The sequence below is a fragment of the Panthera tigris genome, chromosome A1 (genome assembly GCF_018350195.1).
Source record: "Panthera tigris isolate Pti1 chromosome A1, P.tigris_Pti1_mat1.1, whole genome shotgun sequence".
Lineage (NCBI taxonomy): Eukaryota > Metazoa > Chordata > Mammalia > Carnivora > Felidae > Panthera > Panthera tigris.
This window is the reverse complement of record NC_056660.1, coordinates 15,628,701-15,654,084: the sequence shown is the minus strand read 5'-3', so window position 1 is coordinate 15,654,084 and position 25,384 is coordinate 15,628,701. Positions and strand designations below refer to the sequence as shown.

The 25,384-nt window shown below is 36.0% G+C and overlaps 1 long non-coding RNA gene across 2 annotated transcripts in view; it reads right to left on the bottom strand.

Moving 5' to 3' along the window:
* The window catches only part of LOC102949684, a 245,823-nt gene that overhangs the window by 195,002 nt on the left and 25,437 nt on the right, over positions 1 to 25,384 (bottom strand). For both annotated transcript variants that reach the window (XR_447058.2, XR_006208552.1), the window contains exon 3: positions 9,530 to 9,616. This is a non-coding gene — a long non-coding RNA (uncharacterized LOC102949684). The remainder of the gene's footprint in view (positions 1 to 9,529; positions 9,617 to 25,384) is intronic.

Below are 25,384 nucleotides of genomic sequence, written 5' to 3'. Positions count from 1 at the left end.
ATCCTAAAATGGTTTAAGAGTATTTTTACTTTTGGGGCACCTGGGTGGCTCAGTCGGTTGGGCAGCCGACTTCGGCTCAGGTCATGATCTTGCGGTCCATGAGTTCGAGCCCCACGTCGGGCTCTGTGCTGGCAGCTCAGAGCCTGGAGCCTGTTTCAGATTCTGTGTCTCCCTCTCTCTGACCCTCCCCCGTTCATGCTCTGTCTCTCTCTGTCTCAAAAATAAATAAAAAACGTTAAAAAAAATTAAAAAAAAAAAAAAGAGTATTTTTACTTTTGCATTCCTCACTCTACACACACCTTCAGGTCAATAGCTATATGGTAAGAATCCAGTCCTCTAATTTATAAAACTAATATGAGAAGAAATCTTCAAAAGCATTCTGTTAAACTTAATATTGGAAAGCCTGGAATGGTGCTAGGAACTTTGGAACATCAGTCAGAAAATAAGTTCCACAATTTTCCCTCTTACCTTGATATTTAATGAAATGGGTGTTGTCATGTGATAGAGGGGACAAAACTAGAAGGAGACTGGGAAAGATAGTGTAGTAGCAGAGCTTATAATATCTTTGTTAAATAGTTCCATTTTCTAGTCAGACTTGTGTCATTCGACCCATACATTTCCTAAAAGTCAATGTGAACTGAATGTCCTTATCTTCCCTATGGCCATGGGCCTTAAAGCAACTTAGGCTTGGCTGGCACTTGTAAAAATTCAGATTCCCATGCCCTTGTTCAGAAACCCTGACTCAGTAGTGAGTCTGGAAAGGAGCCTGGAGTCTGTTTAACTGCTGACCAAGTCGAAAGACTCAGCAAAAGTGAGAATCTATAGAAAGAAAGCAAACTGCCTCTGCCTTAGTGTCCAGATTCACTTATAATGTTGTTAGCCCCATTCTTACTCTCTCTCTGACTTCCCAAACCCAGGGTACCTTTTATTCTACAAGTCCCTTCCTTTCTCCCTAGAACTTGAATTTGTCTCTACAAGACATATCATCTGCTGCATCACTATTGCTTATATGAACTAAAAAGTTCTGTCCCATTTAACACAGACCTGCCTGCTGCTACACACAAGTAAGAAAGATAAATCCCTATTCCTAGGTTGGCTAGATTTTTGTTTCTCAGAGTCAGGCCTAAGTCTTTTAACAACAGATCAAACTACTAATAACTTTAAAGCCATTCTAAACTGCTAGTATATCCAGAGATCCCTGAGCATTGTCCAGAAATTATCTAGCTAGGCTTTTTCTTTCCTTAAGCTTTGACTCAGTCCTGAATTATTCTGTTTTTTCCCAAATCCCTTTGTAATTGATGAGCATTTATTAGGTTTCTCTCCTTCCCAATCTCCCAAATACCAATATTATTTTGTTAAATTGCTTTTAAGACTATTAAGCCCTCTTCTGGTTAATTTCAGCCTAACATTCTTTCCTTTAAGAGGCCCTACATACTCCATTCCATGTGATTCCTGTGGGGCTGTCAATCATCAGGCCTCATCACTTTCACCCCAAAAAACAGCCACAAGATCCAAGCTTGCCAGACAGAGTATCCTATTTCCCCAGACTCAACGGATGGTTGATTAGTCCAGGGTAAGCACCTATACCAAGGAAGAAAACTCAGAGTCTTTTTTTTTTCAGAGATTAATACAGATGCAAAAGAAAGCAGAGAGTATACTAGAGATTTAAGGATCACTTGGGTCTGAATATATTAGGGACCATATTTCCTACAATTTGAAAGAGAACCTGACATAGAAATTAAGCCGAAAGAAAATAGACCCTGATGAACGTAAATGCAAAATTCTTCAACAAAATATTAGCAAACCAAATTCGACAAGACATTGAAAGGATCATACACCATGATCAGGTGAGATTTTACATTAAAAGGATCATACACCATGATCAAGTGAGTTTTATTCCAGGGATTCAAGGATGGTTCAACATCCACAAGTCAATCAATGTGATATATCACATTAACAAAATGAAATATAAAAATCATAAGATCATTTCAATAGATTATGAAAAAGCATTTGAAAAAATGCAACATCCACTTATGATAAAATTCTCAAAAAATTGGTAATAGGAACACAGCTCAACATAATAAAGGCCACATATGAAAAACCCACAGTAAATATCACACTCAATTGTGAAAAGCTGAAAGCTTTTCCTCTAATCAGGAACAAGACACAGATGCCCGCTCTCACCATTTTTATTCAGTATAGTACTGGAAGTCCTACCATGGAAAGTAGGCAAAAAGAAGAAACAAAAGGCATCCAGATAGGAAAGAAAGAGGTAAAACAGTCATTATTTGCAGATGATATGATTCTATATATATAAAACTGTAAAGACTCTACCAAAAAACTACTGGAATAAATGAATTCAGTAAAATTGCAGGGTACAAAACCAATATACAGAAATTGTTTGCATTTGTATATGCTAATAACTAAATATCAGAAAGAGAAATTAAGAAAACAATGCCATTTACAATGGCATCAAAAAGAATAAAATACATAGGAATAAATCTAACCAAGGAAGTGAAAGACCTATACACTGGAAAATATTAAAACAATGATGAAAGAAATTATGAAACATTGATGAAAGTAACCACACACAGAAAGATATTCTATTCTCATTGATTAGAAGAATTCATACTGTGAAAATGTCCATACTACCCAAAGCAATTATAGATTCAGTGCAATCCCTATCAAAATTCCAATGGAATTTTTCACAGAACTAAAACAAATAATTATAAATCTTTATGGAACCATAAAAGACAGCAAATAGTAGCCAAAGAAACCTTGAGAAAGAACAAAGCTGGAGGAATGATGTTCCCTGATTTCAAACTATACTACAAAGATACAGTAATCAAAACAGTATGGTATTGGCATAAAAACAGACACATAGGAGCATGTGGGTGGCTCAGTTGGTTAACCATCTGACTTGAGTTTGGCTCAGTTCATGATTTCACAGTTGTGAAATCTAGCACCACGTTGAGCTCCATGTTGGGTATGGAGCATAATTAAGCTTTTCTCTCTCTCTTCCTCTGCTACTCCCCTGCTTGTGTGCACACTCTCTCTCTCAAAAATAGATGATAGATAGATAGATAGATAGATAGATGATAGATATTTTTTAAAAAACAGATACATAGATAAATGGAACGCAACAGAGAACTCAGAAATAAATCCACACATATATGGTCAATTAATTTACAACAAAGGAGACAAGACTATGCAATGGGGAAAAGACAGTCTCTTCAATAAATGATGCTAGAAAAACTGAACAGTCACATGCAAAAGAATGAAACTGGACCACTATCTTACACTGCACCCAAATTTACTCAAAATGGGTTAAAGATTTGAATGTAAGACCTGAAACCATACAAATCCTAGAAGAAAACATCAGCAGTAAGTTCCTTGACATCACTCTTGACAATATTTTTTTGGATCTGACTGTAAAGGCAATGTCAATGTAAGCTAAAATAAACAAATGGGACTATACTAAGCTACAAGGTTTATGCACAGCAAAACCATCAATAGAATAAAAAGGCAAAGTTCTGAATGGGAGAAAATATTTTTAAATCATACATCTGATAAGGGACTAATATCCAAAGTATATAAAGAACTCATACTTCATAAAACAGACTCTTAACTATAGAGAACAGAGTTGGTGGAGGGGAGGTGGGTAGGGGGGCTGGGCTAAACAGGTGATGAGTATTAAGGAGGGCACTTGTGATGAGCATGGGGTGGTGTTGTATGTAACTGATGAATCACTAAACTCTACACCTGAAACTAATATTACACTGTATGTTAACTAACTGGAATTTAAATTTAAAAATGAAGCAACAAAAAGCAAACAAAAAACTCATGCAACTCAATAACAACAACAACAACAACAACAACAACAACAAAATCCAATTTAAAAAATGGGCAGAGAGGGGCGCCTGGGTGGCTTGGTCAGTTAAGCGTCTGACTTCGGCTCAGGTCATGATCTCACAGTCCGTGAGTTTGAGCCCCGCGTCAGGCTCTGTGCTGACAGCTCAGAGCTTGGAGCCTGTTTCAGATTCTGTTTCTCCCTTTCTCTCTGCCCCTCCCCCGTTCATGCTCTGTCTCTCTCTGTCTCAAAAATAAATAAATGTTAAAAAAAATTTTAAAAAATGGGCAGAGAAAGGGTTAGTATCCAAAATATACAAAGAAATTCACACAACTCAACACCCAAAAAACAAATAATCTAATTAAAAATGGATAGAAGGGGTGCCTGGGTGGCTCAGTCAGTTAAGTGCCCAACTCTTGATTTCAGCTCAGGTCATGTCATGGTTTGTGAGATCAAGCCCCACATTAGGTTTCACTCTGACACTGCAGAGCCCGCTTGGGGTTCTCTCTCTATTCTCTCTCTTCCCGTCCCCCAACTCTCTTTTATTCTCTCTCTCTCTCTCTTGAAATAAATAAATAAACTTTTTTTTAATTGGCAGAAGACATGAACAGACATTTCTCCAAAGAAAACATCCAGATGACCAGCAGACACATAAAAAGATGCTCATTATTTCTTATCACCAGAGAAATGCAAATGAAAACTACAATGAGATATCACCTCACACATTTCAGAATTGCTAAAATCATGTGGCACCTGGGTGGCTCAGTCAGTTGAGCAGCTGACTCTGCTCAGGTCACGATCTCATGGTTTGTGAGTTCCGAGCCCCACATCAGGCTCTGTGCTGGCAGTTCAGAGCCTGGAGCCTGCTTCAGATTCTGTGTCTCCCTCTCTCTGTGCCTCTCCCCCACTTGTGCTCTGTCTCTCTCTGTATCAAAAATAAATAAACATTAAAAAAAAAGAATTGCTAAAATAAAAACAGAGGAGACATCAAGTACTGGCGAGGAGATGGAGAAAAAAGAACACTCATGTATTGTTGGTGGGAATGCAAACTAGCGCAGTCACTCTGGAAAACAGTCATGGAGATTCCTCAAAAAGTTAAAAATAGAACTACTCTATGATCCAGCAATTGCACTACTGGGCATTTACCCAAAGAATACAAAAACGCTAATTCAAAGGGAGACATGCACCCATATGTTTACAGCAGCATTATTTACAATAGTCAAGATATGGAAACAGCCTATAGGTCCGTTGATTGATAAAGGGATAAAGGAAATGTGGTATATAGATACAATGGAATATTATTCAGCCATAAAAAGAAAGAAGCCTTGCCATTTGCAACAACACAGATGGAGCTAGAAAGTTTAATGCTAAGTGAAATAAATCAGTCAGAGAAAGACAAATACAATATGATTTCACTCATATGTGGAATTTAGGAAACAAAACAAATGAGCAAAGGGGGAAAAAAAAGAAAGAGATAGACAAACCAAGAAACAGACTCTTAGCTATAGAGAACTGATGGTTACCAGAGGGAAGGAGGGGGCGATGGGTGAAATAGGTGATGGGGATTAAGGAGCACACTTGTTGCAATAAGTACCTGGTGATTAAAATAAAAACTTTTTAAAAAATGGGCAGAGGATTGAATGGGCAGAGGCATTTTGCCAAAGAAGACATACAGATGGACAACAGGCATATGAAACGATGCTCAACGTCACTAATCATCAGGGGAATGCAAATAAAAACCACAATGAGATATCAACTCACACCTGTGAGAATGGCTAAAATCAAAAACAAGTGTTGACGATATGGGGAAAAGAGAACCCTCATACACTGTTAGCAGGAATGAAAATTAGTTCATCCACTATGGAAAACAGTATAAAGGTTCTTCAAAAAATTAAAAATAGAACTACCATATGGTCCAGCTATTCTGCTTCTGGGTATTTATCTGAAGAAAACAGAAACACTAATTGAAAAATAATATATGTTCCCCTATGTTTATTGAAGTATTAGTTACAATAGCCATGATATGGAAACAACCTATGTGTTCATCAATAGATAAATGGATAAAGAAGTTGTGATATATATAAACAATGGAATACTAGTCAGCCATAAAAACAGAAGTGGTCTTGCCATTTGTGACAACATGGATGGAGCTTGAGGGTATTATGCTAAGTAAAATAAGCCAGACAGAGAAAGACAGATACCATTATAATTTCACTTATACATGTAATAAAAACAAAACAAAGTAAAACAAATCAAAACTCATAGAGATAACAGATTTATAATTGTCAGAGGGAAAGGGGGTTGGGAGGTGGGCAAAAGGAGTGAAAGGGATTACTGTATAGTGACAGATGATAACTAGACTTATTGTGGTGATCACTGTGTAGTAAATACAAATACCAAAATAGTATGTTGTATACCTGAAACTAATATGATGTGAAATACCAATTTTACCTCAATAAAAAATTATTGTAAAAAAGAAAACAAACAAAAAAAAAAAGAATAGAGCCAGGTGATGAAAAAAAGAAACAGATACCTGATAACATCATTTAAGCACCTGGAGACAGCCATGCCTAAAGCAGTAAACTCCTGTACTTTTCTGTTATGTGAACCAATAAATATTCTTCTATTGCCTAATCTGGTTCAAGTTAGGTTTGTATCACTTGTAAGGAAAAGAATCCAGACCAATTTATCTCCATTCTCATACAATAACTCCATAGTTACTTTTTAGGAAGGGAAAATATTTCCCCACCATTATATACTTTACAGTGGCACAGAAATTATGTTCTTTCTTTTCCCTCTTTTTTTTTAACCTCAACTAGCTAAATAACTGTGCTAAGAGTCCCAATTAGTCAACATTTTTTTAATGTTTATTTATTTTTGAGAGAGAAAGTAGAGTAACAGAGTGTGAGCGGTGGAGGGGCAGAGAGAGAGGGAGACACAGAATCCGAAGCAGGCTCCAGGCTCCGAGCTGTCAGCACAGAGCCCAACATGAGCTCAAACTGACGAACCATGACAGCATGACCTGAGCCACGACCTGAGCCAAAGTTGGGCGCTTAACTGACTGAGCCACCCTGGAGCCCCTCAAGTAGTCAACATTTTTAAACACTATGCTGCCTTCAAGTAACTTGTGAAGAGGTGTGGCCACACAGATATGCAGAGTGACTGGTCTGGTCCTAATATAGAGGTAAAGCCACCTTGGGTTTGTTAACATGATCCATCTTACTCTTTCATGATTAGGCCATGAAATATACACAAAACCTACTGGGTATTATTGTCAACAGCCTGAGACCAATAGTAAGGCTTAACATATTACCTATCACAACCTATACGCATCCCTTCCAAATTTCCCCATTTCTATCAAACTGTCCCTTTCTCCTTTACCAACTATCTTTGATCTACTATCATAATCCATTGCTTCTTTTCAAGAGGTTCACAGAGCCTCTTGAATCTGATGCTGACTTTGTTTTCACAGTCCCAGGTTAAAACCATTTGGCTTTCATGGATCTGGCTAAAATAGTCCTCAGTCACACTTTATCATGGGGCTCCTAATAATGTGTTAAAATGTATTCCCAGATCCACTGCCACTGTATTCAATCCAGACTCCTCACCATCTCTCCTCACCACTCAGTACCTCCTCTTCCTCCTCATCTATCACCTCTAATCTCTCTCCTCCACTCTTTCGGTTGATCCTCTTTTAGGTTTTTTTAAAAGTCCAGTTGAGTCACTATCTTGTGTGGGGTCCACCCTATCAAAGTTTGATTTTTTTTTTCATTTTTAAAAATAAAATCTCCAAAAAGCAAATTTTGAAAAAGCAAATTTTATACTATAGCACAATTCCTAGGAGCAATTTTATGATAAAAGTGAAAAGAAGAAACCTTTGTGGTTGAATATTTTAACTTGATAAAAATGCTTTCTAGGTTTCATTGTTTCAATGTATTAGTTAAAAACTACACTAAATACTTCCATATGGCAGTGACTTCATTTTTGTGAATAAATAAACTGACCTAAATACATTCCAAGAGAGATTGCTCAACTAAACCCATAAATGTTGGATTCGAAAATATATTAAACTCTAGCCAAGAAGAGTAGAGGCTGAAAGTTAAAAATGTTGTATACAGTTCAGGTCAAATAGAAATGCAGTTAATTTCTAAATCCTCTTTAAACATTTAAAAAAACAGAAAAGCATCAGTGTGCTCCTGAGTCAATTAACTCAAAAGTTTTTTCCACTTTAGAAGTTTATTCTCTTTCAGGCTCACTCTATTTGAACAGGTAGTTTCTTTTGAGCCTTAAAAATTCTTATCAGAATTCCCACAAAAAAAAATAATAAGACATACATATTACTCTACATGTTTGGGTTAGCCAAACTCTAAGAATTGTTGTTTGTAGAATACTGAAGTCCTGTTTTAAAGTCTTCTTATGACATTTATATTAATATGGCTACTCCCCACTGAAACTAAAAAGAACACTAAATAGACTGCAGAGGATAAATTTCAGACAGTGACCAATTTACAAGGTCAACAATATGACTTACAGATTAATCATCAGACAAACAATTTGACTTCACAGTCTATGCAATTCAGATTATCAAGGTTCACTTTATTAACTAAAACCTGATCTGAATGGACATGAGGATAGTTATAATTTTTACTGTCTTTATTTACTCATTTATTATGAATCATTAATGGAAAGTACTACCCCAGTGAAGAGGAAAAATTCTAATTTCCAAAACAATCTGGCCTCAGGGATTCTGGATAAAGGATGGGAAGCTGTATCATTATTTCATTGTATTGGAAATGTCGATCCCCTTTCTCCATTGTGTACAGATTTTAGAAACAGTGTCTTCAACAGTAAGTTCCTTAAGTGAGGAGATTAGTCATTTTCACACCTCTCTCATTACCCCAGCTACTCTGAATAAAGTACCATGCTAGGCATTGGGACAGTACAGATAAGGCACGATCCCCGTGTTTTAGATGCTCACAAATTGAGGAGTCATGATACATGCACTCATATTTACCAAATCTGTAAATAAATGCTATAGAATTTCCAAGGTAAGAATGTTCACACACGCCTTGAATCTCATGGGATCTCTATGAAAGAGGTGACACTTGTGCTGGGTCTGGAAGAACACATAAGACTCATACAAATACAGAAGAGGGAAGTGTACTCCAAAATAAGGCAAATGGCATAAACGCAAGAAATTGGAATGTTCATGACCAGCTCCTAGAACAATGAATGAAATGACAGATTTAGCTAGAATGAGAGGTAGGGGACTTATGTAATATTGATTGTATGTTTTTACCTAGCACTAAACTGGAAACTTGAAACATAACTCTGCCCTCAGAGAACTATAATCTAGTAAAAGGAGACAGATACCTAAAGAACTGTCCTAAAATTTTATAGGTGCTGTGATTGTGTGACATGAGGATACCAAGGAAGAAATGATCAAATCTGAGTGGATAGCTAAGGAAAGGCTTCTTGGGGAAAGTAGTGATTGAGTTAGTTCATAGAAAATACATTAGTATAACTAACCATGTACTCAAAGCCAGAGGCTGTTCTAAAATGTTATCTAAATGGATCTATATTGCAAGTTTAAAGCTCTTACAAGAAAATTCTACAACCTCTTGGTAGGCTATTACAACATTTAACAGCCTTTACTCCTACAATGTTCTTTTTACTTACCACATGAAGGTCCCTTTTCTTACAAAATTCAGCACGGAATATTTTATAACTTCCAGGTTAAGTTTCCCATGTTCATATCAACATTTCCTAAGAGTGAAAATTAAAGGGGAAAGATATGCTGCTTAAATCCCAATACAGACAACTTTAACTCAGTAACCCTGACACAAAAGAACACCTGATTTAGCCTCAGTGCTGGCAATCTATCTTTGTTTGCCTTCCTTGGGCTGCTATACAAATACAGAGAACAGTACTGCTTTGGGAAACAGGATTAACTAAAATCCAGGTGCTTAAAATATTACTCAATCCAAACATAAACACACCAGAGTGTTTATGCATCAGTCGCTCCAAATACCCTTCACAGGCTACTTTATTTCCCACTTTAGTTTACTTATTGTAATCCCTTCTCTTCAACATACTCAGGAACCCTATTAAATGATAGCAAAGATTTTCTCTTTCTAGAATATGGAATCTCTCTCTTGCAATTGGCAGAACATAAACATGCTCAAATTTCTTTAAATTTTAAAATAATTGTATTATTTAAAACCAATTTCCCTGAACCTTCATTTTAATAGACATGGGGTATTCTTTTTCTTTTAATGCATGACCCAGCAGTCCCCAGTTTTCTTAGGGCACTCACATTAGTGATTTCATGTGCTCAGAGAAAAGACCTACCCCTAATCTGATTTAGATCTCCTCCACTGTACTCATGTAGCATTCACACACACTATAATTATATTGAACTGTGAACCCTGATTTATTATCTGTCTCTTCACGACACTAAAGACTTACAATGTTTTATGTGAATCTCATCCATTCAACATGGATGGATAAATGGGTGGATGGATAGGTCAATGGATGGATGGGTGAATAAAGAGACAGATGACAAACCTCATTTAATCTTTATAAGCAGAGATTTTAATTCAACTCTATAATTTCATGACTGCAAGGGCCATGCTTTTTTACTTTTTAAATTTTTTTTGAATTGGTTTTGAAGTTTATTTATTTTGAGAAAGAGATGGAGAGCAAATTGGGGAGCAGCAGACAGAGAGGGAGACAGAATCCCAAGCAGGCTCTGAGCCATCAGCACAGAGCCAAAGTGGGGCTTGAACTCACGAACTGTGAGATCATGATCTGAGCCAAAGTCAAGAGTCGAACATTTAACCGATTGTGCCACCCAGACACCATGCTACTTTAAATGTAGTATGTCTGCCATCTAGATGTCTTCTTTCCAAAAGTGTTCATGTCTTTTGCCCATTTATTCATTAGATTATTTGTTTTTTGGGTGTTCAGTTTGATAAGTTCTTTATAGATTTTGGATACTAACCCTTTATCTATCATCTGAAAATAACTTCTTCCATTCAGTCGGTTGCCTTTTAGTTTTGCTGATTGTTTCCTTCGCAGTGCAGATTTTTATCTTGATGAGGTCCCAATAGTTCATTTTTGCTTTTGTTTCCCTAGCCTCCAGAGGCATGTCTAGTAAGAAGTTGTTGTAGCCAAGATCAAAGATGTTGTTGCCTCTTCTAGGATTTTGATGGTTTCCTGTTTTACATTTAGAACTTTTATCCATTTTGAATTTATTTTTGTGTATGGTGTAAGAAAGTGGTCCAGGTTCATTCTTCTGCATGTCACTGTCCAGTTTCCCAAATACCATTTGCAGAAGAGACTCTTTTTTCCAATGGATAGTCTTTCCTGCTTTGTCAAAGACCAGTTGGCCATACATTTGTGGGTCCATATCTGGGTTCACTATTCTGTTCCATTGATCTATGTGTCTGTTTTTCTGCCAGTACCAAACCGAAAATTGTCAAACAAGACATCCAGATGGCTAACAGACACATGAAAAGATGCTCAACATCACTCATCATAAGGGAAATACAAATCAAAACTATAATGAGATATCACCTAACACTTGTCAGAGTTGCTAAGATTAACAACTCAGGAAACAACATATGTTGTCAAGGATGTGGAGAAAGGGAAACACTTGCATTGCTGGTGGAATGCTGGTGGTGCAGTCACTCTGGAAACCAGTATGGAGGTTCCTCAAAAAATTAAAAATAGAACTACCCTAAAATCGAGCAATTAAACTACTACGTATTTATCCAAAGGATACAAAAATGATGATTCGAAGAGACACCTGCATCCCAATGTTTATAGCAGCACTATTGACAATAGCCAAATTATGGAAAGAGCCCAAATGTCCATTGACTGACGAATGGATAAAGAAGATGTGGTGTGTGTGTGTATACATATACACAATGGAATATTACTTGGTGATCAAAAAGAATTAAATCATGCCATTTGCAACAATGTGGATGGAAGTAGAGTGTGTTATGCTCAACACCCCACCAGCAACCCTCAGTTTGTTGTTGTATTTAAGAGTCTCTTATGGTTTGCCTCCCTCTCTGTTTTCATCTTATTTTTCCTTCCCTTCCCCTATGTTCATCTGTTGTGTTTCTTAAATTCCACATATGAATAGTTCAGAACATTCTTCTAAGTAGTTAAAATAAATATAAAGGTTTAATACTGATATGGGCTGGAAAGAAGAGATATACTTCCAAAAATAATTTCTGAGAACTTATTATATAGGGTGATAGTAGAGAATTTTAAAACTTCAATTTTTAAGTAAGTGAAAAATACATTAGCTAAGTATTTAAGAAATTCCTAAGACCATTTTAACTAGACTTAAAGAATTTTTTTCTTTTTTTTTTTTAACGTTTATTTATTTTTGAGACAGAGAGAGACAGAGCATGAACGGGGAGGGGCAGAGAGAGAGGGAGACACAGAATCGGAACAGGCTCCAGGCTCTGAGCTGTCAGCACAGAGCCTGACGCGGGGCTCGAACTCACAGACCGTGAGATCGTGACCTGAGCTGAAGTCAGACGCTTAACCGACTGAGCCACCCAGGCACCCCAAGAATTTTTTTTAATGTATATTTATTTTTGAGACATAGAGTATAAGCGGTGAAGGGGCAGAGAGAGAGAGGGAGACACAGAATCCAAAGCAGGCTCCAGACTCCGAGCTGTCAGCACAGAGCCTGATGTGGGGCTTGAACCCACAAACAGTGAGATCATGACCTGAGCCAAAGTCAGCCACTTAACTGACTGAGCCACCCAAGTATCTCCATTTTAACTAGACTTAAACAGTTCAGCATGATTCAGATCAGGCCCAGTTGTAGATAATAATAAAAGGCTAGTTAAAATCCATCACCTCACATAGTTACAATTTTTTTTCTTGAAATTAGAAATGTTAAGATTTACTTTCTTAGCAACTTTCAAATATACAATATTATTAATATAGTCCTTGCTCTTATTGGTCCCACTTTATATACAGGTGAACTGACACTCAAAGTGGTCACATTACAAGATGACATAATAAAGTAGTGCCAGAATCTAAACCCCAGATTATTTGGGTTTAGTTCACCAAAGTAAAGATGTGATTCTCAAAATGTATAAATTACTGCTATTTTCATACTCATTATTGTTTTGACATTATGTTCTGGGGCAGCAATTTACCATAATAGTTGTGTTACTTAAATTCAATTTCTCCCACTTGTAAAGAACAAAAAAAACACATATCTACCTCTATCAGCATCTCTAATAAAAATTATTACTGTGATTAAATTGAAGAACTTCTTTGGACCCTCAAGGCCACCCATTCATTCAATAGCAGGAATGTTTCAAAAAAAGTTCCAGAGACAGCACTGGGAAGCAGACCTGTGCACAATCCCCGGGAGGAAACACAGATGCAGATTCCCACAGTAGGCACAGACATGCCTTACTTCCTCCTCTCCTTTACTGTCATCCCCTTTTTCCATGCTTGGTTTCACTAGCATTTTTCCTATTGTCTTATTTTTCCCGTTTTACCATTTTAAGCAGAATATTGTATACAACTAAAGCAGCATACAAACTGAATTAAACTTCCAGGATACAGAAGTGTTTAAATCTGGGAAACATATAGTTTTAATATAGTGAAAATGGTTTAAAATGGAAAAATTATATTGCAAAACTATATTTAACCTTTTAAGACAACCATCATTTATATTTAAGAGACAAAAAGGTTTACCCAAGAATTCCTAATGACACCTCATTAACAAAGATTTTTCCACTCTTTTACAAAACTTAAGTCTAGATCCTTCATGAAGTCCAGTATGGTACTTATTATTTTTAAAACAAAGTCCTGACCTCTAGTGGCTAAATTGAATTAATTCAATAATTGAATCTACTGAATAATCCTAACATCAAAAAACAGACAACTATTATAACCCCCCCAATGTAATTCAGTAGGGAATATACAGTTCCACCTATGACATATTTGTAAAAAAAGAAAAAAAAGAAAAAAAAAAGCTCAAACTTGAATCTGAATTAGCCTCTAGGTCTAACATAACAACCAGGTTAGTGGAAATAAAAAGCTAGATAAACAAGGTAAACAATACCAATCTAGAATGTGGGAAATTCTACCACCTAAGATCCATTCTTTACAAAAAGAAGAAAGTGATGGGAGAGAAAACTCTTACAGATTAAAAGTATCTTAAGAGACATACTATGTAGAATCTTAAAAACAAAAAAAAAACCGAATAAACAAAAAATAAAATCAAACTATACATACAGAGAACGCTCTGATGACTGCCACAGTGAAGTGGGGTAGGGGGATGGGCAAAATAGGTGAAGGGCAGTAGGAGATATAGGCTTCCAGTTATGGAATAAATAAATCAAGAGAATAAAAGGCACACAATAGGGAATACGGTCAATGATATTATAATAGCATTGTATGGTGAAAGATGGTAGTTGTACTTGTAGTGAGCATAAATAACATAAGATACAGACAAGTTGAATCACTATGCTATATATCTGAAATTAATGTAACACTCAAATATACGTATGTATATATATACATATATGTATATATACACATACATATATATGTATCATCATGAACATACAAAAAAGAGACACATTAAACAAATGCAATGTGTGAACCTTGTTTGGATATTAATCTGAACAGATTTCCTTCTAAATTACAAAAACTAGGGAAATGTAAACTCTGTAATCAGATGACATTATGAAATTACAGTTTAAGACGTGATACTGATATTATGATTACTTTTAAATGATCTCTTAGATGTAATGAAGTATTTATAATTAGAATTTTTTTTTAATATATGAAATTTATTGTCAAATTGGTTTCCATACAACACCCAGTGCTCATCCCAAAAGGTGCCCTCCTCAATATCCATCACCCACCCTCCCCTCCCTCCCACCCCCCATCAACCCTCAGTTTGTTCTCAGTTTTTAACAGTCTCTTATGCTTTGGCTCTCTCCCACTCTAACCTCTATAATTGGAATTTTTAAAATATCAGAGAATTATAAGAAAACTATAGATGCAAAGGCAGAAATGTGTTTGAGAAGATAAGGTAAGATCAAAAAGGTCATGGAGGTATGGGATAACATAGAGTTTTGTAGGGTTTTTAATGACTTTGGCTATGTGAAATGGAAAGCCATCAAGAATATTTTTAGCAGAGGAGTAATATAATCAGGTTTAGATATTAAATTCTTCATGGAAAGCACACTGTTGACAGGCAATGGTGGACACAGAGCAACCAGTCAGGAAGCTGTGGCCATTAGAGAGGATAATAAATGGTGGCTTGGACAGCACAGTGAGAAGTGGTCATATTCTGTCATATTTCATAAGTTGAGCTGACAGGTTTACTAAATGTGAGCAAATGTGATGATTACGTGTGACTATGAGAAAAAGAGAGGAGTCCAATATGGCCACAGTTTTCTAAGCTGATCTATTGGAAAGATGAAAATGCCATCAAGAAATGGGAAAGATAACAGGAGAGGACTTGGGGAATTTGAAGTTCAGTTTTTACCATGGTTTCCCTCCTTAGTTTTATTGAGATATAATTGACATATATTATATATATATATAATATTTTATTAGCTTAAGGTATACAACATAATAAATTTGATATAAGTATATATTGTGAAATGATCACCACAGCAAGTCTAGCTAACATTCATCACCTCACATAGTTACAACTTTTTTCATGAGGTGAGGCTTTTAAGACTTACTCTCTTAGCAACTTCACGTATACAATACAGTATTATTAACCATAGTCACCATCCTGTACATTACATTCCCAGAACTTATAATGTGAAATTTATACCTACTGACCACCTTTGATTATCTTCACCCATTTCTCTCACCCCCCTAACACCTCCTCCAGCAACCACCAATCTTTTCTGTTTCTATGGGTTCAGGTTTTTTTTTTTTTAATTCCATATATAACTGAGGGCATATAGTATTTGCCTTTCTCTATATAACTGATTCTACTTAACATAATGCCCTCAAGGTCTAAACATGTTCTGAATGGAAGGATTTCCTTCTTTTTTATCATGAAATAATAACCCATTATACATATACACCACATTTTCTTTCTTTTATCCATTGATGGACAGTTAGGTTTGTTTCTGTTTTGGCTATTGTAAATAATTCTGCAATGAACATTGGAGGGGGTCAGATATACCTTCAATATAGTTATTTTATTTCCTTCAGATATATGACAGAATAGAACTGCTCGATCATAAGGTGCTTCTCTTTTTAACTTTTTTAAAGGAAACTCCATACTGTTTTACATATGGCTGCCCCAATTTATATACCCACCAGCAGTACACAAGGATTCCCTTTCCTCTATACCCTCACCGACACTTGTATCTGTTGTCTTTTTCATGACAGCAACACTAACAGGTGTGAGGTGATACCTCATTGTGGTTTTGATCTGGATTTCTCTGATTATTAATGATGCTGAGCATCTTTTCATGTACCTGTTGGCCATTTGTATGTCTTCTCTGGGAAAATGTCTAATCAGTTCATCTGACCATTTTTTTAATCATATTGTTTATGGCGTTTTTTTGCCAAGTTATGTCATGGCTTTATATTTTTTATATTAACCCCTTATCAGATATACAATTTGAAAATATTTCCTCCCATTTGATAGGTTACCTTTTCATTTTGTTGATGGTTTCCTTCATGTGAAGAAGTTTCTTAGTTTGATGTAGTCCCACTTGTTTACTTTTGCTTTTGTTGCCTTAGTTTTTGGTATCAAATATAAAAAAACATTGCCAAAACTGTTATCAAGGATCCTAGTCCCATGTTTTCTACCAGTTTTATGATTTCAGTTATTATGTTCAAATATTTAATCCATTTTGAGGTGACTTTTGTATATGGCATAAGACAGAGTTCCAGTTTCATTCTTTGGCATGTGGCTGTCCAGTTTTCCCAGCACCATATATTGAAGAGATTTTCTTTTCCCTGTTATATGTTCCTGACTCCTTTGTTGTAAATTAATTAACTATATCTGCATGGGTTTATTTCTGGGCTCTCTAATCTGTTCATTAAGGTATGTGTCTGTATTCATGCCAGTGTCATACTGTTTTGATTACTAATGCTTTGTAATATAGTTTGAAATCAAGATGTGTGATGCCTCCAGCTTTGTTCTTTCTCAAGATTACTTTGACTATTTGGGGTCTTTTGGGGTTCTATATTCCAAGATAATTTTTTTCTATTTCTTTGAAAAATGGCATTGGAATTTTGATAGGGATTGCAAATAATCTATAGATTATTTGGGGTAGTATAGACATTTGAACAATATTGATTGTTCTCATCCATAAATACTATCTTTCCATTTAATTATGTTTTAAATTTCTTTTATTGATGTCCCTGGTTTTTAGTGTATAGCTCTTTACTGGCTTGATTAGACTTATTCCTAGTTTTGTGCAATTATAAATTGGATTGTACTCTTAATCTCTTTCAGATAGTTCATTTTTAGTGTATAGAAAGACGTTGATTTTTGTAAATTGATTGTGAATCTTGTAAATTTACTGAATTTGGTTTTTTGTTCCAACAGTTTTTTGGAGGCATCTTTAGGCTTTTCTATATATAATATCATGCCACTACAAATAGAGACTGCTTTACTTCTTCTTTTATAATATGGATGCCTTTTTTTTTTCTTGTTTAATTGCTCCAGCCAGGATGCAGTACTACACTGAATAAAAGTGACATGAGCATCTTTGTGTTGTTCCTTATCTTGGATGAAAAGCTTTTATACACACTACTGTGTATAATGTTAGCTGTGGGCTTGTCATATACAGCCCTTATGATTTTGAGGTATGTTCCCTCTAACCCATTTGGATGAGAGTTTATATCATGATGCATGTTGAATTTTATCAAATTATTTTTCTGCATCTATTGAGATGATCATAGAGTTTTTATCCTTCATTTTGTTAATATGATCTATCACACTGATTTGCAGATGTTGAACCATCCTTGCACCCTGGAATAAATCCCAATTGATTATGGTATATGCTACATTTAATGTACTATTGAATTGGGCTTGCTATTTTGTTAAGGACTTTTGCATCTATGTTCACTCAAGATATTGGCCTATAATTTTCTTTTCTTGTGTCTTTGACTGGTTTTGTTATCAGGATAATGGTGGCCTCAAACAATGACTTTAGGGGTATTCCCTTCTCTTCTATTTTTTGGATGAGTTTGAGAAGGATTTGCATTAATACTTCTTCAAAAATTAGAATTCACCTGTGAAGCCATCTAGTCCTAGATTTTCATTTGTTGTTAGGTTTATGATTACTGACTCAACAAACTTATTAGCAATTGGTCTGTTCATATTTTCTACTTCTTCACAATTCAGTTTTGGAAGATTATATATTTATATGGATTTATCCATTTCTTCTAAGTTGTCCAATTTCTGGGTGTATAATTGCTCATATTAATCTCGTATGGTCCTTTGTATTTGTGTGGTAGTAGTGGGAGTGTATCCTCTCTTATTTGTAATTTTATGTAATGGAGTCCTCTCTCTTTTTGCGTTGGTGAGTCTAGTTATTTTGGTTTCTTTTCAAAAGTCAGCTTTCAGTTTAACTGATCTTTTCTATTGTCCTTTAGTCTCTAATTCATTTCTTTTTGCTCTGATCTTTGTTACTTCGTCCCTTCTACTAACATTGGGCTTAGTTTGTTCCTCTTTTTCTACTTTCTTGAGGTGTAAAGTTAGTTTTTTGGGGATCTTTCTTGTTTCTTAATGTAGGCACTTATTGCTATAAACTTATTACCTCTTAGAACGGCTTTTGGTGTGTCCCACAACTTTCACTATGCTGTATTTGTTTTCATTTGTCTCAAGGTAGTTTTTTATTTCTCTTTTGATTTCTTTCTTGAGTCATTGATTGCTCAGTAGTATGTTGTTTAATCTCCACATACTTGTGAATTTCCCATTTTCTTCTTATAATTGATTTCTGGTTTATGCTATTGGCTCAGATACAATATTTGATATGATTTCAATCTTATTAAATTCACTAAGACTTCTTTTATGGCCTAACATCTGATCTATCCTGGAGAATGTCCATGTGCTTGAGAAAATTTATGTCTTGTTGCTTTTGGAAGAAATGTTCTGCCTATCTCTGTTAAGCCCATCTCGTCTAATATGTAGGTTAAGTCATATGCTTTCTTATTGATTTTCTGTCTGGATGATCCATGTATTGTTGAAAGAAGGTTATTAAAGTCTTCTATTATTATATGACTACTTCTCTCTTCATGTCTGATAATATTTGATAAAATTAGGTGCTCATATCCTGAGTGCATATTTGCAAATGGTATATCCTCTTGTTGGATTGACCCTTTCACCATTATTTGCCTGTTATTACACTCTTTGGCCTAAACACAATGGAGTACTACTTGTCAATGAGAAAGAATGAAATATGGCCCTTTATAGCAACGTGGATGGAACTGGAGAGTGTGATGCTAAGTGAAATAAGCCATACAGAGAAAGACAGATACCATATGTTTTCACTCTTATGTGGATCCTGAAAAACTTAACAGAAACCCATGGGGGAGGGGAAGGAAAAAAAAAAGACGTTTGAGTGGGAGAGAGCCAAAGCATAAGAGACTCTTAAAAACTGAAAACAAACTGAGGGTTGATGGGGGGTGGGAGGGAGGGGACGGTAGGTGATGGGTATTGAAGAGGGCATCTTTTGGGATGAGCACTAGGTGTTGTATGGAAACCAATTTGACAATAAATTTCATATATTAAAAAAAAATAAAGTATATTTTATGTGATATAAGTATAGCTACCCCTACTTTCTTTTGGTTTCCATTTGCATGGAATATCTTTTTCCAACCCTTCACTTTCAGTCTATATATGTCCTTAAGGCTGGACTGTCTCTTGTAGGCATTATACACTTGAGTCTTGATTTTTTATCCATTCAGCCACTCTATGTCTTTTTATTGAAGCAGTTTTTACCATGCTAAACTTGAAATGTGTATTAGATGTTCAAGAGGAGATATTGAGTCAGAAGTTCAGGGCACTAGTCCAGGTTTGACACATAAATATAGGAGTTGTTAAACTCTACCCCTAACTCTCCTTTGTCTATCTTAACCTCTCAAATTTCCTCACCTTTTAGGTTGGGCCACATGTAATTGCCATTTTTGTAGGTCAAAAATGGTAAAATATTAGCAATTTCATATAGCTCTACCAAATATAAAACAGGAAAATTCCTACCCTATTCCACAAGGTACTTAAAATGTTCAAATAAGATAAACATATATGAAAATTTACACAGTAAATGTTTAAAGACACTGTTATGAAAGAGCTTGTCTAGTGAAAAATTAGAAGAGGCATTTTCATAACTCAGAATTCATTCACATATAAAATATACATTTGAAGACAATTTCAGGTTATCCATGTGGAATCTGTTTAGGGAAGAGGCCTTGTAACCAGGAAAATGCATTCAGCAAATGTTGGAGTGCTCACTGTGTGCCAACACAAAGCTACGCACCTATTTGGGCAACTGTTCTTAGACAATGCTGGGGAGATAAAGTCTGTCAAAACATGCTTTTTAAAGTAACCTAGTTGAGACTAATCCAACTCCAGATCAATACCCCTAATTAATATACCAAAAGGTAGTCCAGTCTTGACCCAGGCCCTGCTGAAGTCAGTTTGAACTCCACTCAATTTGGGTAACTGGGTTAGACACTCTATATCTAGCAGCAATATCTTAGTTTGTGTCACTTATTTTACCTTTGTTAACTAATCATTTTTAGGTCTACAGTTCCTAGAATGTGTCAAGGACTTACCCACCATCACCTCCATTCATTTCTTCACCTTTTCACTTGTTGTGGGTTCATTCCCTCACCTCCTTCAGATCTTTGCACACGTGTTAGTTACTAACGGAGTCCTTCACTGACTATACTTTTTAAAGATCAAAACCACTCCTGCCTATCTCTATCAGCACTCCTTATCCCCTCCCTCTCCTTGATTTATTCTTCTTCTTCATGGTATTCACTATCATCTAAGAAAGCAAGAATTTCTGACATCTGGAAATCGGCCTGATGCTTATAGCTACACCATGGTGGTCTCCTGTTGGACATAAACAACTCACAGAATATTAACAATAGACAAGGACATTCAATTATAGAATTGTCCCTGCTTTCTGATAATATCAAATCCACAGCAAATCTCCAATTCATTAGACCCTTTCTCAAATTACCCAAACTAACCCTGTAATAGGTTCTGTCTAATCCTCTTACTGGGCCTCCCCACAGTTCCCCATGGTGACAGTTCTCCCTCACTGCAACAATAAACCCAAGTTGCTCAATTACAAGTGTGTTCCTGCTGGTCTTTGCCTGAAGGATGCTGACACATCTGTGTTCTTGTTTAGTTGTATAATGTCTGTCTCTCCCACTAGGATGTATCTCTATGAAAACATGAATTTTTGTCTTTTTGGTTATCACTAACATTCCCAGCAGTTAGAATCATTCCTAGTATATTACAGGCTCTCAATAAATATTGCTAAGTGAATGAATGAACATTAAGCACTAAGATTTCATCAGGCATTAGAGACACAAATGTGAATCAGAGTAAGTCCCTGGGATTTTCAGATTGGTGGCCCAGTTCCACCAATAATGGTTCAATAAGTTTGCCTGGGGAAAGGATGAAAGGGCACAGACAGTTAAGTTAAATTCTGCACTGGGGACTGGTATGTTACTCTGCTTTTAATTCCTGCTTTTTTGTGTGTTTCTTTCCTTTCTTTCATTATCAATGCCATCCTTGGGAGAAAGTCAGACACATTTTTTTTGAAAACAGTGATGGCTAAAGGAAACTTGAGTTTAGACTCTGCCAGTGAAAACTGGACATGCTGTAGAATCTCATGCCAAGTCTATAAAATGGCCTCATTGTCATCACAATCCCAGACTTTAGCCTCTACTACAAAGCTAATGGCCAACTAATCTTTGACAAAGCAGGAAAGAATATCCAATGGAAAAAAAGACAGTCTCTTTAACAAATGGTGCTGGGAGAACTGGACAGCAACATGCAGAAGATTGAAACTAGACCACTTTCTCACACTATTCACAAAAATAAACTCAAAATGGATAAAGGACCTGAATGTGAGACAGGAAACCATCAAAACCCTAGAGGAGAAAGCAGGAAAAGACCTCTCTGACCTCAGCCGTAGCAATTTCTTACTTGACACATCCCCAAAGGCAAGGGAATTAAAAGCAAAAATGAACTACTGGGACCTCATGAAGATCAAAAGCTTCTGCACAGCAAAGGAAACAACCAACAAAACTAAAAGGCAACCAACGGAATGGGAAAAGATATTTGCAAATGACATATCGGACAAAGGGCTAGTATCCAAAATCTATAAAGAGCTCACCAAACTCCACACCCGAAAAACAAATAACCCAGTGAAGAAATGGGCAGAAAGCATGAATAGACACTTCTCTAAAGAAGACATCCGGATGGTCAACAGGCACATGAAAAGATGCTCAACGTCGCTCCTCATCAGGGAAATACAAATCAAAACCACACTCAGATATCGCCTCACGCCAGTCAGAGTGGCCAAAATGAACAAATCAGGAGACTATAGATGCTGGAGAGGATGTGGAGAAACGGGAACCCTCTTGCACTGTTGGTGGGAATGCAAATTGGTGCAGCCGCTCTGGAAAACAGTGTGGAGGTTCTTCAAAAAATTAAAAATAGACCTACCCTATGACCCAGCAATAGCACTGCTAGGAATTTATCCAAGGGATACAGGAGTACTGATGCATAGGGGCACTTGCACCCCAATGTGTATAGCAGCACTCTCAACAATAGCCAAATTACGGAAAGAGCCTAAATGTCCATCAACTGATGAATGGATAAAAAAATTGTGGTTTATATACACAATGGAGTACTACGTGGCAATGAGAAAGAATGAAATATGGCCCTTTGTAGCAGCATGGATGGAACTGGAGAGTGTTATACTAAGTGAAATGAGCCATACAGACAAAGACAGATACCATATGGTTTCACTCTTATGTGGATCCTGAGAAACTTAACAGAAACCCATGGGGGAGGGGAAGGAAAAAAGAAAGAGGTTAGAGTGGAAGACAGCCAAAGCATAAGAAGAGACTCTTAAAAACTGAGAACAAACTGAGGGTTGATGGGGGGTGGGAGGGAGGGGAGGGTGGGTAATGGGTATTAAGGAGGGCACCTTTTGGGATGAGCACTGGGTGTTGTATGGAAACCAATTTGATAATAAACTTCATAAGAAAGTGGAAAAAAAAAAGAATCCCCTAAGGAATTTGGGGTGCCTGGGTAGCTCGGTCGGTTAAGTGTCTGACTTTGGCTCAGGTCACAATCTTGTGGTTTATGAGTTCGAGCCCCACGACAGGCTCTGTGCTGACAGCTCAGAGCCTAGATCCTGCTTCGAATTCTGTGTCTCCCTCTCTCTTTGCCCTTCCCCCATTTGTTCTCTCTCTCTCTCTCGAAAATAAATTTTAAAAATTTTTAAAAAGAATCCCCTAAAGAATTAGAAAAGAGACTTTTTAATTGAAATAAAATTTACTAACTTTGTAATAAAATTAGTACATTGAATTTAAAGGCTTAAAATATCTAAATTTACAAGTTTACACTTACAATAAACTGAAAATTCATTAAAAGACTGGCAACTGTAAATATCTTTTTCAAGTCCAAAATCTTCCCTCAAGAAAATTAATAATACAACAGACATTTCTCAGGGTTCTTTGCAAATACTCTTGGCTTACAACAGCCAACATACATGCTTCTCCTTTTCTTTAGTTTCAACTGTCAAAACCTTTAGGCCTATTATTTAAAAATTAGTAATTTGAATTTAGGGACTCTCTTAGAAGTGTGGTGGGTTTCAGACATGGTAAAGGCTGTGGTGATCTAGCCAGGAATTGTCCCAAGCATCCTTCAGCAATGCTGTTAGCCTATTATCCTCTGACTGCAATCATGCTTATTTTAGGTAAACTTTAAAGAAGACATATGGAATCTGGACTTTTTAAAAGAGAAAAATTTGTTCAAAGAAAATACTGATATAGTACTGACTATTCCACTTTGTGCCACAAGATGTCACTTATACATCAGACAATTCTCCATGTATAATAGAAACCATTTGAATTCTTTTCAGTAAACATTTTTTGAGCCCTAACATGCTTCTCAACCTCCAAGGGCTTTAAACATCACAGAGGAAAAGATGTGTGCTCAAGTAGCTAAGTATAATGCATGGTGCATACGATGCAATGCCGGAAATATGAACTGTCAAAGCAAAAACTGCCCCAAAGTTAAAAAGGTAAGGAAGACTATATACAAAGCTACTGAAATAAATACGAGAGATCAGGACACAGTCAGAACTCACCTTCTCTGAAACAAAAAATGGGAGAGTTGTTTTAGAGGTGTTTTCAGTATTTTGTTATCATGGGTAAATACACATAAGATAAAATTTACTATTTTAACCTGTTTTAAATAAACAATTCAGTGGCATTAAGTACATTCACAAATGTTGTGTAACCACCAACACTCTCCAGTTCCAGAAACTTTTCATCTTACAAAATGGAAAGTCTATATCCATTAAGCAACAATTTCCCATTCCTCCCTCCTCACAACCCCTGGTAAACTGTTCTATTTTCTGCCTCTATGAATTTGATATTTTAGATACCTCATTAAGTGGAATCATAGAATAGCTGCCCCTTTGTGTTGAGCTTATTTCACTTTGCATAAGATGCTAGGTTCATCTATGTTAGCATATATCAGAATTTCATTCCTTTTTCACACTGTATGTTAGACAATTTGGCAAATTATATACATATAAAAAAGAATTTCATTCCCTTTTAAGGTTAAAAAAATACTCCACTGTATGCAAACAACATATTTTGTTTATTTATCTGTTGATGATACCCTAGTTGTTTCCATCTTTTGGCTATTGTGAATAATGCTACTATGAACAAATATTTACAATGCCGTGCAAATATCTTTTAAAGTCTCTGTTTTCAATTCTTTTGGGAATATACTTAGAAGTGAAATTGCTGGATCACATAGTAATTCTGTTGAACTTTTTAGGGAACCACTATACCATTTTCCATAATAGCTGTACCATTTTACATGCCACCAGCAATGTGTAAGGAGTCTCCTTTCTCCACATCCTTGCCAATATCTTCTATTTTCTTATTTGTACCTGTGAGTTTTTTTTCCAATCAGGATAAGTGTACTCTTTAATCTCCATCACCTATTTCACCCAATCCCCCACACCCCCTCTCTGGTGACCACCAATTTATTCTCTACAGTTAAGGATCTGTTTCTTGGTTTTCCTCTTTTTTTTTTTTTTTTTGCCTTTGTTCGTTTTCTTTCTTAAATTCCACATATGAGTAAAATCATATGGTATTTGTCTTTCTCTGACTTATTTCACTTAGCATTATACTTTCTAGCTCCATGTAAATGACAAGGTTTCATTCTTTTTTATGGCTGAGTAATGTTTTATTATATATATATATATATACATACATATATATGTA